The 15,012-nt window shown below is 38.9% G+C and overlaps 1 long non-coding RNA gene across 3 annotated transcripts in view; it reads left to right on the plus strand.

The window, feature by feature from the left end:
* Positions 1 to 15,012, plus strand: part of LOC101749503 — a 149,475-nt gene that overhangs the window by 88,960 nt on the left and 45,503 nt on the right. For 2 of the 3 annotated variants that reach the window (XR_006932569.1, XR_005841862.2), the window contains exons 2-3: positions 7,093 to 7,192; positions 8,397 to 8,728. This is a non-coding gene — a long non-coding RNA (uncharacterized LOC101749503). Of the gene's footprint in view, positions 1 to 779; positions 832 to 7,092; positions 7,193 to 8,396; positions 8,729 to 15,012 lie in introns of all 3 variants that reach the window. The other variant, XR_006932570.1, reaches the window with a different exon arrangement.

Consider the following 15,012-nt stretch of genomic DNA (forward strand, 5'->3'; position numbering starts at 1 on the left):
ATTTTCTCCTTGATTGTTCAGTTAATGATCCCAACCTTGGAAGTAGCTGTCAGGAAAGATCCAGCAGGTAGACATGTGAGGTGAAGATGATGAAGAATCAAAGATTTCTAAATTAGAAAAGTTTAAAGGTAAAAACAGGTAATAAGGAAATGAAAAGAAAAATCTTTGTGATCATCATCCAAACTCTAAGGGGAAATAAAGAAATCTGCTGTGAAGAGGAGGTGCTCTCCATTCAGCCCTTCAGGTCAAAGGATTTTCTGAAGTTTCCTTCTTTTAAGAGAGAAAATAAAATGTAGGGTTTAGGAATATGAGGTCCTAATGTGTAATAGAAATTGGAAGATTTGAAAAGATTGTGGCATTTGGGTCCTAGTTAGCCTTAATCATCAAGGAAGAGAATGCAGACCTCTGGGCAGCATGCTCTGTCAAAACTTGTCATACCTAAATTATTTTACTATTCCTGTTGTGCTTGCCCTTTGTACTCTCTGAGTAGCTGAAAGTAGGGCCAGATTTGTATGTGGATTTGTGGATTTGTTGGGATTCAGGGTTTGAACTTAGTAAATCTTTTCATCTCATGTTTTCTAGCACAGCTTATTTCTTCTTTGTTCTGTTTTCTGAGAGTTCTACAAGCAAGGATTGTTTTCTGCTGTATTAATATCTCCTCACTGCTATGATGGGCCCTGCTCTGGGGCAGAGGTTCCTCTCTTGCACAGATCACAGCTAACTTTATATTTTTACAACAAGCTTCTAAAGGTCTTTATTGTCTTTTATCTGTTACTTAGGTAAAGAATCTACAGCAAAGAAATCTATAAGTCTTTCTAGTTATCTGCCAAAGTAAGTGAAAAAAGACTCATTAATTTCTTTTGGGCGATTATTACATAGTTAATAATGCAGTAAGTCACTGTGAGCTCTTGTATAATGTTTTCTTGCTTTATGGATTGTTTCCTAGCATGCCTGCAGCAGAGCTGTTTATGTTGTTTTCACATTGTAATTTTGTGCATGAAGAACTACAATAAACATAATTAAAACCAAATTTCCCTATCTCTCCTCCTATTTTTCTTCCCGTGACTCTTCCCTTCTGTTAATCTTCTTCATTCGCATTTCTCTTACTCAAATGCTTTCTCTTCTGCTTCCTCTCCACTTTTTTTTTCTTCCATTTTTCATATTCCATGTGTTTCCCCAGACCTCAAAAAGCCTGTACTGCAACATAAGCTGGAGTTTCCGGAGATGACAGGTCTGTGGGCAGAAGCCAATAAGGTTTGATGCTGAAACACAATCACATAAAACAGAACTACAAGCTCCCACAAAACTGGCTTGTATAGACTCATACCTGTGAATGACATGTGAGCAGACTGTCTGCATTGACTGTATTTTCCATTTAAGGTGATCACTTGTCATCTTTTCTCTATTCATCCACCTGTCTTATTTCATATCAATAACTACATTTCTTCTTAAGGAGATAATTGTTGCAATAGGAAAAGCAATCCCTATATTAGTTCCCTGAAATGTTCTTTCCTCATCTGGGTATGTAAACGAAGCCCTTTGTTAGGACTCTCCAGGCCTTACTGCTAGGTGATCACCAAACAGTTCTTGATGGGCAGTCAATCCTTGCATGTAGAGCAGATGAAGACTGATGACTGTGGTGGGTGAGAAGAATAATTTTCTGTAAGATTTAGGAGTTGGTCTGAGCAATGTGCAAAGCTGACAACCATTACTCAGGAGCTGTTTCTTTTCTTTTTTTTTTTTAATTACTTCACCCCTTGCCTCTCAGGAAGTCCTATCATATCTTGTTTATGTAGTTTCTGCTCACTACGTGGGAAAATAGGTTGTTTGAATGATGCTATCTTAGACAAGCACCGTCCATGATGTTATGACACAAAGGGTACCTGTTTGTTAGGAAGAGATGACATCCTGACTGGCTAAACACCGTTACCAGTCTGCACTATGCTATCTTTCTAAAATGTCCCTGTAGCACTAAGTTGGAAGTTTTATTCTGTAAAGGCTGTAGGATTTGGCTTTTAATGAAGATGATACAAATTTCACTTGCTGTCTTTCAGCAATGTCATTTTTGCAGTTTCAGAAGATTGCTCCTGTTCAGCACAGGTTTCATCCTCGTGAATCCTGCTCTGACAGACACAATGAAACATAGATTAATGCTGTCATGCTAAAATGCTCTCTCATGCACCTCTGCTCACTTTGTATTAAAAAAAAATTATCCCAAGATGTAGAATGGGATCATGTTTTCTTCTTTTGCTATGTAGCCTCACGCTGCTTTCCACATTATTTACCATAAAATAAAATGTTTGGGGTTTTGGGTTTGTTTTTTTTTTTCCTTTTCTTTTATCTGCTTCTATTACAAAATATCCCAAGAAAAAAAAAATGTCTAGCATCCAAAATTACTCAACAGCCATCTAGGTGCTTAGTAACTACAGAGGAAAAGATCTTAGCCTGTTGTAAGCTAAGAAGAAGAAAAGACATTCATTCCCAGGATGCCTGCCGCAACCGGGAGCAGCATCGGCACAAAAAGTCTTGTACAGAAGCTTCCATTCTTCATGCACAGCAGACACCTCTATAGAGCATGAACAGTTCCTTCTTTGCAGAGGCAGGCAGGTCAAGGGATATGATATCTTTGATAGATGAAGGTGATATTTTTTGATCAATTAATAGGGTAGGTCACAGGGAAAGCTCGTTCTTTCATCCATATACTCAGTCAGTGCTGGAGAAGCCTATATGAACATGTATGCACACCTGAGTGCTCCTGTTTGGAAAAAGGGGCATGGTTTACTAACAGGCTGCACGTGATCATTTGTAGGTGGTGAGAGAAAGCAATATGCCACACGGTGGGGGCATATCTCTTCTTCTTTATGCTCTCACATAGAGAATGGAACTTTTAAAGCCCATTGATCCTCTTAAATAGCATTTTGCTGGATACCTCTGTAAATGATTGATTTGCTCAAGAAGACAGCCTCTCTTCTCCTCACAGATGCATTCAGTTTTATGTATCAGATCATCATTAGATATAGCTCAGATCACTGTAACAAGCATTAGATTTTAGAAAACTTGTTTTTTCCCATTTTCTAAATTGGAACAAATCTTTGACACTCTCGGCAAGGTGAAAAATCACAAAAGAAATGAGAACACAAAAGAGCACTGAGGCACTTTTCTTTCTCATTGTTGTTTTGACGGTTATGTTAAAAATATTTTTATTAAGCTAATTTCTAAAATGAAAAACAGTTGTTAGAAAGATTAGCAAAATAATCACACTTCTACAAAATGTTTGAGTTCTATCAAATGAACATCTTCTGCCAAAAGACTGCTGGCCAGCTGTTGTGTTTCTAAGAAGGCACAGCAGCCTCATCCAAGCTCTAGACATTTGCTAGAAGCTCCTTCACAAACCTGGGGAAGTTGGTATGGGCACTTTTGCCTTCATTCCCCTCCTCTGTCAACCACACTTAGGCTGAAAATTACAGCCCCTATCCTTGTGAGCTCGGGCCCAGCCTTTGTAGAGATTGGCAGGCTGGCTTCCCTGGGCTTCTTGGCTGGCTTAGGCCCCAGGAGACCATGTCCATGTGTGCTACAATGTGGATATTTCTCATAGGTCTCCACTCCAAACAGGGAGCCTTGGCAGCCTTCAGGGGTGACCCTGGCTGGGCCTCACACCGCACTGTGGGCAAGGCAGCACTCTGTTTCCACTTTAATTGTGTCACCGTTGAGCCAGGGCTCACGTCTGTTTCCTCTCTCACCCACAAAGGGAAAATGTGTGCCAAAATGCTTCCTGTTTTTCACTGCCAGCTGAGTCGTACGCTTGGGGTGAAGCTCATTAAGGCAGCGTGTGGCATTAAAAAATGGCAGTCTCCAGTAGTGGAAACAATCATGTTTCAGCATCCTATTGCTGAGTGGACTCAAGTGGAAATTGGTCTGCAGAGCACAATCAGCCCAGAAACAAAAACTGAAAGAGGAAAGGCAGCCACATTTGGTGATCTAAACAAACAAGGAAAGCAGGCATGAATTTGACATAGGCGAGGTAATTGTTCTCTGCTTCAGACAAAGTAGAAAAAGAGCCTGAGAGGAACACCTAATAGCACAAAATTGCTTATCGTCTGAGGAGTCTGTCTTTCCTATAGTAAGAAGGGATGGGCCATTTCTGCAACCCTTTTCTGGCTGATAGCACCAACATGCATTATAAAAACATTATACTCTTAATTAACCTTCTGAGAAAGAAACAGTTTCTTGACAAAAGCATACATCTGTGTTCTCACTACACTTCTCTATACTTTATTCTCAGCAGTGATGCTTCTTCTCCCACTCTCTTTCTCAGCTGCCTTATCCTATGCCCGCTGAGTTTAAGTGGTTTGAATAATTGCTGGTCATTTTGTCCTGTAAAGGTTTGTTTTTCTCTCAGAGTGGGTTACAGGGCTGTTATGTCTAACTGCAATCTAGTATGTGGAATATGAGACAAAGGAAAGCTGTCTAATGTTTCAATCTCTCACCCTTCTTGGTGGCTGAGACAAGATTTAATAATAATGTTTATGTTTAGAATTTCTGCAGTAATAAGCAGATCAGTATCAGCATGTATGTAGTAAGTTTAAAGAGCTGTTAATAGACAGTTGGATGGCTCAGGAATTTAAAACCTTCATTACTATGTCATCAGTTCAAAGTCAACTCAGTTTACCAGGGATCCCTGATAGCATCAGTCTATCCTTCTCAGTTGAAGCAGGTATGCTTGTCCAAACCTGGAACTTCAATTCCACAGAAAATCCAGAAATTGCAAATTTCTCATTCCCAACTATTCTACAAAACAGCATTTTTGAAAAATGGTCCTTGAGCCCCCCCCCCTTTTTTTAAATTATTATTTCAGTTCTTCTTTTTAACATTTTACTTGGTTTGCAGAACAGTCAGAAGCAGCTGAGATTAAAATAAGGCAGAAAGTAAAATGACATACCTATAAAAATAACAAAAATAACTTTCTTTTTTTTTCCTGAAGAAACATATTCTGAAAAATATTTGTCACAGTTACGGTCAATTAAGGACTTATTCTATTGAAATATTTGTTTTATTCTTGCAAAGTGAAATCAAGTTGAAAGGTTATATGCATTTACTTATGTATTTATTTATTTAATTCTATAGGAGAATAGAAGCTCTCCCATTAAAAAAAAAAAAAGTCTAAAGTTCGTTACAGCACTCAGTATAGGAGGTGTTGTTAGTTTCCATGAAAGCACTTGCTCTCTCAGAAACCACTTCTCGAGCAGGGGGTTGGAACAGTCTCCATGGACCATTTAACTTATGGGTGTGGCAGTGATACTAGTCACTGCTAAAATGATACAGCAAGGACAGGACTAGGGCTGTCTGATCGGATATAATTTTTTCCTTGCTTTCTCAATCTGATTCTTGGCTAAACACAACCTTTGGTATAGACATTCTATTTGCATAGTCCCTTCTATAACCACTACTGTGTTTTAAAGACAACATCTGAAAATGCATGTTTATGGGAAAGTTTGAAAAATAATAAATGTGGAGACAATCTGCTTTGAGTGTCATTCTGGCCTTATTGGTATACAAATTCTTTAGGATGAGGAGAAGATCTGGTGACCAGAAGTATTCATCTTAGGATGCCCTTGTTTGCTGGTGATCTCGTGGTCATTTTCCACAGCCAACAGCTGCGTCCTTACAAATAGGTCTGTAGCAAAAAAAAAAAAAAAAAAAAAAAAAAAAAAGAGTGAAAACAAACAATCAAACAAAGAAAAAGAAAATACTGCAGAAGATGTTTATTTAAAGACACCTCCCCGCAGTAAATACAACATGGTAACTTCCTTTTACAGACTGCTTTCTCCTCTAAATTCTTCTTGAAAAGAGTGGGTCTTTAAAAATACGTAGTGGTAGATGGTAGGTATTTTTCTGATGGTTCTTACCAAGCAAGTCCAGAGGGCTGAAATACAGTTTATCTTCTCTCTTCCTATTTCTGCCATCATCGCCAGAATCCATAAGCTATCTACAAATGATGATCTTGGTTTTTCAAAGGAAAGAGTCCAGAGAAGCTAATTCTTTCCTTATCTCTTAGAAGTTATGTTTCACTGATACGTGTTTCTCTCCCAGTGGAGAATTTTTTTATGAATTGGGTTCTGATGGTGAGAATAGATGAGTTAAAGATAAGTTCAGTTCTTAGCTGGTGAAATTCTCAGGACAGTGTTTGTATTTATTCCCATACTGAAAAGAAAAAAATTACAATCTCTTCGACTCTGCTAACGCCTGTTGGAATGTAGGTGCTAATGTAATATAAATAATAATAAAGGAAGCAATTTTCTTAAACCACGAAAGTTGAATATGGAAAATCTTCACTTTTATTCCTGAAAAATCTCTCTTCCTTTATCACTTTTTATTGAAGGTTTCCTGAGCTATGTCTCTTTCCTATAGAGCTGTGGTTTTCAGTTCATTGTCCATGAATGCTTTGTGGTCTGAGAAGTATTTCTAGGGTTCATGAAAAGGTAAATAAGTAAAGGAAGTTCATATGAGCTCTAGAGTGACTTATACACATGGATGCATGTGGAAAACAGAAAACATTTGGAGATCCATAAAGAGAAATATTACACTTGCAAGTGTAATATTGCTCTACTTCTTGGTGAAGTAGAGCAATTTTGCACATGGATATCTGAAAAAGGTATGTTTAGACTAAAAGACTCTCCTATAAGCTACTTTACAATGCATTGAATTAATATAGGATTGTTTCATTAGACTTCTTAAAACATGCAATTAAGCTGATAAACTGATATTCACTTCAAACAGAGTTTCTAGTAAAGCTGAGCAAGTCGGGATTCCATACAAAAGCACACTTATGTTTCCATGGCATGAGAAGTTTTTATTTGCCTGCTTTTTAAATATTTGATTCCAGCCATCAGACTGTAGCTTCCTATTTCTCCTTTTATATTTTCCTTAGGAAATAGCTCAGGAATACTTATGCAGTATTGACATATTTCTCCAGGTATAATATCTGACATCACAATTAGCTATATGCCCCGAATGCCTGGAAAATCTGATGGATTTTGATTATCTTCTGTATCCTGGATTGGAAATACACCTTGTTTTTCTCCCTGTTAACAGTCCTTATTAGGATCAAGGCACGAGATGGCAAGTGTGCTTCTGCATGTAAAGCATCCCATGTTGTGAAAAGCTTCATCCCATTGATGAAAGGGACTTTGGGGTAATTATTACCATTATTATTTTCTTTTGAAACTGGAAATCTCTCTTTCATGTAAGGTTGCAGTTTCACTGTGTTAAAAAGACTGTTCATGGATTATATCATCTGGAGGCCTGAACTCCTTGTACTGTAATGTCGTGTAATTTACTTATATGCATGCATACAAAATCTTATTCACTTTCAAGGCAAATCACGATATAAATAAGGAGGAACAACTTCCTTTCCTAGTGGTTTTAGCCAAGAGAGACAGTCAGAGGAAATTACTGTCTGTATTGACTGTATCACATCAGAGGTAAATTTGGAAGTGTGGTAATAAATTCTTTGTGTTAAGCAACTGTATTTCCAATAACACAGTTCATCTGACTGAGTGAGATAATTTAGAAAATGACTATTTTTCTTCTTTGGAAAAGTCAGCAGTCATTTAGTGTTACTGAACCCTGACTGAGTTCACTCACAGCAGGAAGTAGCTCTCAGATGAGGGATTATGATGAGGTGAAAGATAATTCCCTATCACTAATTTCTGCTTGTCACTAAACAAAGAGAGGTAAAGCATAGACAGCATACCTGCATCCCCAGTGCAGAATGCTGCCATTCCAGGTCAGTGTAGCAGCATGTCAGCATATGTTGTTCATGGAAAATCCCAATGTTAACTTAAAATTTTCGTAAGTTTTTGGGTCAAAACTTTCAAATTTTCACGTTGATAAACAGCTTGATGGCCAGAGATGCTCAGAGGCGTAAATGTTTGACTCAGTGAGAGTTACTTGCATTAACCATCTTTGGAAATCAAATTACTTGAGTCTCCTTATCTTACAAAAACATGCCTGATACATAAAAAAATATCATACATAAAACATACATAAAATATCATGGCATAAAAAAATATACCTGATACATAAATAGCCTTGTTGATGTCAGTGGGGAAGCCTCCTTGCATAAAATGAAATATATAAATCTTTACAGGATTTAAACAGTTATTTTGTAATTTTCATCTGTTGATCATAACTCGAAATCAGTCAGGTTTAGAATATCATCCTTGTTTCTTCTAAAAGATGAAGCTAAGGAAGTCATATTGAAGTTACTCTTTATACTGGAGAAATGGCTGAGTAGTCTAAGGATAAAGTAAAGTAGTTACAGCATGCATTATCTTGGAAGCAATTGAATGTAATTTCTGGACTGTATAATCATTTCACTTGTTTGGTGTTTGCAGATGCCCACAGTTGAAACAGTCTGAATCAGTTAGACATGGGAGTATCAACTGAAAATTTGTATTTTCAAAAGAATTGGAATGGAGACCACTATGAAGACAGAGAGTGTATGGGAACTGTTGAATCACGGCCCGAACCTCTGATTGATCAGCCAAGGCGAGCACTGAGTCAGCCGCAGGAGCACAGGTGAAGGCAATTCACCTGTGTGACTGGAAGGGATGGAGCCTGGCTGCACCTCTCCCAGACTCCATTTAAGGGCTGACTGCCACTGAGGAAGGATCGCTTTCTGGAGATTGCTCCTCTTGGAGTTTTTATTTGTGAGCCTATGACACAGGTGCGCACTCTCCATTTGTTTCAGATTATCCCTTTCCAATGTGATAATCTTTCTAGCTTTATCATCTGTGGATACAAATCTGACCATGCTATTCTGTGTATTTATTGATTATACAACACCATTCTGTATATTTGTTGACTATACAGTGAGCATATGGAAAACACATACTCCACGTTAAAATTATTTGTTCCACAAAGTGAGAACTTGTCTATGGTGGACAGAGGAAAGGTATATTTAAAGGAAATCAATTGAAAGATAGAGTGAAGTTTCCAGTTCCCTACAGACAAGTCTTTTCAGCTTCAAGGACCTTTTTATGTATCAATTATAGAGAAGAGCTTTGCAGTGCTTGTTTCAGGACCTGTGCAATAGAAAGTGTTTATTACAGCATGTTTTGTAAAATGCTCCCTGGATAAAATTTGGAAGAGAACTCTGCAATAGAAAGGTAAAAGTTTCCATTATGTTTGGAGGGTTTCGTGAAAAAAAATGGATCTCCCACTGACAATTTCAAAGATGAATTTTAAACAATATCACATTTTTGTTTGTTTATAGTAAAGCTCTTGTCTAAACTTGACGATTCAGGGTTATTTTGCCCTGGAGTAGTTTTCTTGGCACCATTCATAATCTTTTACATTCCAAACTAGATTTTGGAGGAGAGTCAGCATATTACTTCATACAAAAGTTATTATTCCATATGAATAATAGCTTTTCTTTTTGCCTCAGTCTTCACTAGCAAATGCTCTTCACACACCCCTCAAGCAGATGGGTCGAAAGGTGGGGACTGGAGGAGCAACATCCCTCCCAATGTAAGTGAAGATCAAGTTCACGACCTCCCGAGGAACCTGAGCATCCATAAGTCTATGAGTCCTGATGAGATGCATTCCACAGTCCTGAGGGAATTGGCTGACATAGTCGTCAAGCCACTCTTGATGTGAAAAGTCATAGCAGTCAGGTGAAGTTCCTGGTGACTGGAAAACAGGCAATACAGCACTCATTTTTAAGAAGGGTATAAAGAAAGGATGATCCAGGGAGCTACCAACCTGTTTGCCTTACCAGAGAAATCATGAGGCATATGTTCCTGGATACTATGCTAAGGCCCATGGAAGAGAGGGAGGTGATATGGAAAAACCAGTTTGGCTTTACCAAGGGAAAGTTCTGCCTGACCAACCTTGTCTCTTTTTATGATGGTGTAACTGCATCAGGAAACAAGGGAAGGGCATCCGATGTCATTTATCTGGACTTCAGTAAGGCCCTTGACGGAGTCCTCCACAAATCCTTCTCTCTAAATTGGAAAGACTTGGATTTGGTGGGTGAACTGTTCAATGAATGAGGAACTGGTTGTGAGATCACACCCAGAGAGTGGTGATCAATGGATCAATGTCTGGGTAGAGATCAGTAACAAGTGGTGTCCCTCAGGAGTCAGTACTGGTACCAGTGCTCTTCGATACCTTCATCAATTGTACTGACAGTGGGACTGAGCACTCCCACAGCAAGTTTGCAGATGACACCAAGCTGTGTGGTGCGGTTGACGTTCCTGAGGGCCAGGATGCCATCCAGAGAGACCTGAACAGGTCACTGAGCACTGAACAGCAGTGAGCCCAGGCGAAGCTCATGAAATTCAACAAATAGAAGTGTAGCATCTTGCACCTGGGTTGTGGCAAAACCCTTCTATCAGTACAAGGTGGGGGATGAAAAGATAGAGCACAGCCCTGCCAAAAAGCACTTGGGGATACTGGTGGCTGGCAAGCTGGACATGAGCCAACAAGGTGCACTGGCAGCCCAGAAAGCCTATCTTATCCTGAGCTGCACCAAAAGAAGTGTGGTCAGCAGAGTGACGGTGGTGATCCTGACCTACTACTTTGCACTAGTGAGACCTCACTTGGAGTACTGTGTCCAGATTTAGAGTCCTCAGTATAGGAGAGACACAGACCTATTGGAGCATATCCAGAGGAGGGCCACAAAAATGACCCGAGGGATGGAACACCCCTGTGAGGACAGGCTGAGAGAGCTGGGGATGTTCAGCCCAGAGAAGAGAAGGCTCCGGGGAGACCTGAGAGAAGCCTTCCAGTAACTAAATGGGATATTAGAAGGAAAGGGACAGACTCGTTAGCAAGGTATGCTGTAACACAACAAGGAGAAATGGTTTCAAACTAAAAGAGAGGAGATTTAGATTGTATATAAGGAAGAAGTTTTTTACAGTAAGGTTGCTGAGGCACTGGCACAGGTTGCCCAGAGAGGTGGTGGATGCCCCATCCCGGGAGAGATTCAAGGTCAAGCTGTACGGGCTGGCTGAAGCATACTGCTTGGGTACATCATCTACCAGAAGAGTAGCTTACAAAAGTGAAAACTGTTACTGTGTAATTCCTTGCCATGTGGAGGATTACAGCCTGCAGTGCAACTATACTGCAGGCACTGACCCAAAGTCATTCTGACCATAGCAGTGTCACTTCAATTCTTATCCATTCCCAAAAATATCAGAATCTAGACTGGTGAGAGGCTGATGGCAAGTGCAAGACACGGCATATTATATTTATATTATATATACTCCAGGTTATCAAACCACAGATCTCTATATCCCACACTTCAGCAGACAGTTTTGTTATCGTGACTAAAACTTCATTACATTAATTTTCTGTATTAATCTCTCATAATGATGTAAGAATATCAGTCAACTGCTGTAATATAGCTTAGATATTTACCTTGCTATTTACCCCAGTCCCTATGTAATTCAAGTGGGAAACACTGATTATGCTGGACTCTTCCAGAACATGGGAGGCTATTGTATAAAACATCCAGCACTCAAATCTAAAATATTGAAAAGGGCATTGTGTTGCTTGTTATGGAGGCACATGCAGTTGTAGCAACTTGGAGAAAAACTAAGTCATATGTTATAATCTGCACTGCATTTCTGACACTAAAAAAATGTGATTATTTCTAATGGCATAGTATAAAAACAGTTTTGATTTCAGGACTTACCAGAACACTCCTAAGAGTTTCAAATATCTTGGGAATAATGTTTCTATGAGAATTGAGGAATTCATTTATGAGAGCCTGAGATTCATACCAGAAGTACTTGCGCATGACCTCAGAAGTCGGTGAGCTTACTTGTGAGATGACAGGCAGAATGAACACCTCATTATGGACCTGAGCTATTTTTTGAGCAGCATCAGAAGTTTTCACAACTCTTGTCTGATAAATCTTTCTAATTTGTTCATTCTGACTTGATTATTCTGTTAAAAGTTTGGAGCCTTAACAACTTCTAACTGTTAGGGAGGACATAAGAATAGGAATTGCACTTTGTGAATACTAAATATTTGTACAAACACTAAGGCCGTATCAAGTTTCTTCATGAACAGGCATGTTTTGAAAGAGAGAGAGTAAGAGAGACATTTCATTGAAGAATTTCCAAATTAAATACTTCTCCCTTTATACCACTTGAATTGAATGCTCAGCATATAGTTTTAATCCCAGAAAGAACTATTTTTGAACGTCTTGTCTGAAAAAAGCCATTGATTTTTATCAGCTGGCTTCTACGTTGAGCCTCTGACTTATGTTAGTAGGGTGTGCAGGTTCAGTTTCAAGGCTTTGCCTGAGAAAGAATCCAGCGCACCCTTAAGTAATTTGGTTAGATATCCTTACTGCTAGGAATGCATACCTTTTCTCTTGCATGTAGTTAGCATAGTTACCAGATGTTGGATCTTACTCTACCCTTTCCCATTAGTTTAAAAAACCCTCTGCCATCTGCAGTGTTTACAGACCACGTTCAGAACACTTTTTTCCTTTCTGGGTATGAACTGTTCAGATTGAAGTCCAGCAGCCATAAAATGCTCCTTTATATTTAAAAACTGTAAAAACAGTAGTGCAGAGTTTCATGTTTATGACTCCAATGGTTTCTGTATAAAGAGCCTTGGTTTCCCATTTAAGATTCAGTGTGACTGCTTGTCAGCCTTTTCAATTTTATCATCGCCTCCAAGGGAAGTTGAGATTTTTGCATCCTGTCCATCATCGCAAGCCATAAAGATTGGTTAAATTAGAACAGGGGTTGACATCTGGTCTTGACGTCCATGGTCTACTTCCCTCTCCCATGGAGGAAAGGGATCACATGCCTGGTGAGATCACACTGTCTCGTGTCCTGTGATGTGATTCGGACGTTGCTCAGCTCTCTTCTGTCCCTCTTCAACCCCTGCCAGCAGGAGCTGTACCCACTCCACCACCTCCTCTGGATCATACCATGCCCTCAGGTACTACATGTGATGGCAGTGCCTTGAATGCCCTTCATTGGGTCGGCAGCAAACGTGACCCTGTGAAGCCCAGCTGATGGACCACTTAATGAGTCACAAGACTGAGCAGAGCCCTGAGCTCACTCCTTCAGCTATGCTGGCTCTTCTCTGAAGATGTAAGTGAAACAGTACGTTGCTCTCCAAAAAACTCATATGTCCCTGCCTCCAAAAAAGTGGCATTCTTGCTCAGTAAGAGGGTGTCACTCACTACTTTTTCATAGTAAAGTCTCCCCCCACCTTTTTATCTTTTTTTTTCTGTTGCAGTTGGTGAGAGTAAGTAGAAAATCCCAAGCTTAAGGATAGGAGTTACTAAAATAATGGATTAGATTTGTGATTATAGGGAGGAAACCCTTGATGAAAATGAAAAAAAAAGAAGAAATGAAAGAAAGCAGAAGATGTTTCAGGAGAGAGTATGGAATGTTTCTTTTTCTCTCTATTATTCCTTCTTCCTTTTGCCCCTTCCAATCTAAATCTTTCCTTTTGTTGTTGGTACCAATCCAGCAGCTATATGAAGCAAGTAATTAGTGCTATGTATAGAAATAGTGTTATTAACTTAAGTGACCATAGTGAAGATCAAATTTCTGTTCCTTTTTTTCCTCTAATGTACATGTAGAATCATATTCCCCATGATGGCATATTTCTTTTGCAATTTGTTAATTGCCTTTTTTATTTTCAAAAGAATTTGTACTCTGGGAGCTGCAAAAGGGCATAAGGTTCCAACAGCATTTAGAAGCACAGACAGATCTGCAACAGAAAATAAAGTAATGAATAGAATGGTCCCCAAGTGCTTTCTGAGCCTAGAACACAAGCTATGAGTGTGTCTTTTACCAAGTTAGCTTTGTTCTAAATTCATCCATACTGTCAAAGAGGTAAACCTCAGTCTGCACCCAGAGCTGAGGAGGTGAAGGCTTTTCTTTGTGAGAGATCCTCGTGCCAGGCTCACAGTTGTACATTTCCAGTGGCTTTTTACCAGCTGCAGAGCTGGATGCTTAAGTCGAGGAATTGTTGTGGAATTCCCCTGTTGCAGGGTAACAGGTGTGACACCACTCCTGATGATTGCTAAAATAACAAACTGGCCAACATAAAATAACAAACAATAACACTTTTAACTTCTTCCTAAAGTAGTGGAATATCAGGCTGTGATGTTTTATGTTGGAAATTGTCACCGTTTTTCTTCTGTCTGGTGTTCTTAGCACGTGGAAAAGAGATTTCCAAACACATTTCACAACCTATATCCTTTCTATTACCATTAATGATATTTAATTCCCAAGATATATGTTTGCTTAAATATTTATTATGAATAAGACTACATTATGGAGTTTTAGTCCATTTTAAAATGCAGATCATATCTAGAAAAGAGACTTAATACAGATCTTATGCAATATTAATCAATTAAAACAAGTTTCACTGATTCAGAGTTGCATAATAATTTATAAATAATTTATAAATAAAAAATAACACTGGAGGATACATTTCATTTAAACTATTTTATTTTTTAATTCAGTTACATCTAATATTTTGGTGGTTAAATTGAAGTCCTGCTACATAATATACACGTGAATGCTTAAGCTAATATCTAATTTAATTTTATCTTCAGAATAACTATAAACTGTATTCTAAAAACTCATAGAAACATTGTATTTTCAGGATTTACTATAATTTTAATTAAATCAACAGTATGTAAGAGATGCAGGTATGATAGTCCTTGCATGGACATCAAGAATGACATGGATTCCTTCATAGAATCATAGTCATAGAATGGCCTGGGTTGAAAAGGATCACAATGATCATCAAGTTTCAACTCCCCTGCTATGTGCAGGGTCACCAACCACCAGACCAGGCTGCCCAGAACCACATCCAGCCTGGCCTTGAATGCCTTCAGGGATGGGGTATCCACAGTCTCCTTGGGCAACCTGTTCCAGTGCGTCACCACCTGCTGTGTAAAAAACTTCTTTCTAATATCTAACCTAAACCTCCCCTTCTCAGTTTAAAACCATTTTCCTTTGT

This window comes from Gallus gallus, chromosome 1, assembly GCF_016699485.2.
Source record: "Gallus gallus isolate bGalGal1 chromosome 1, bGalGal1.mat.broiler.GRCg7b, whole genome shotgun sequence".
NCBI classification, from domain to species: Eukaryota; Metazoa; Chordata; class Aves; order Galliformes; family Phasianidae; genus Gallus; species Gallus gallus.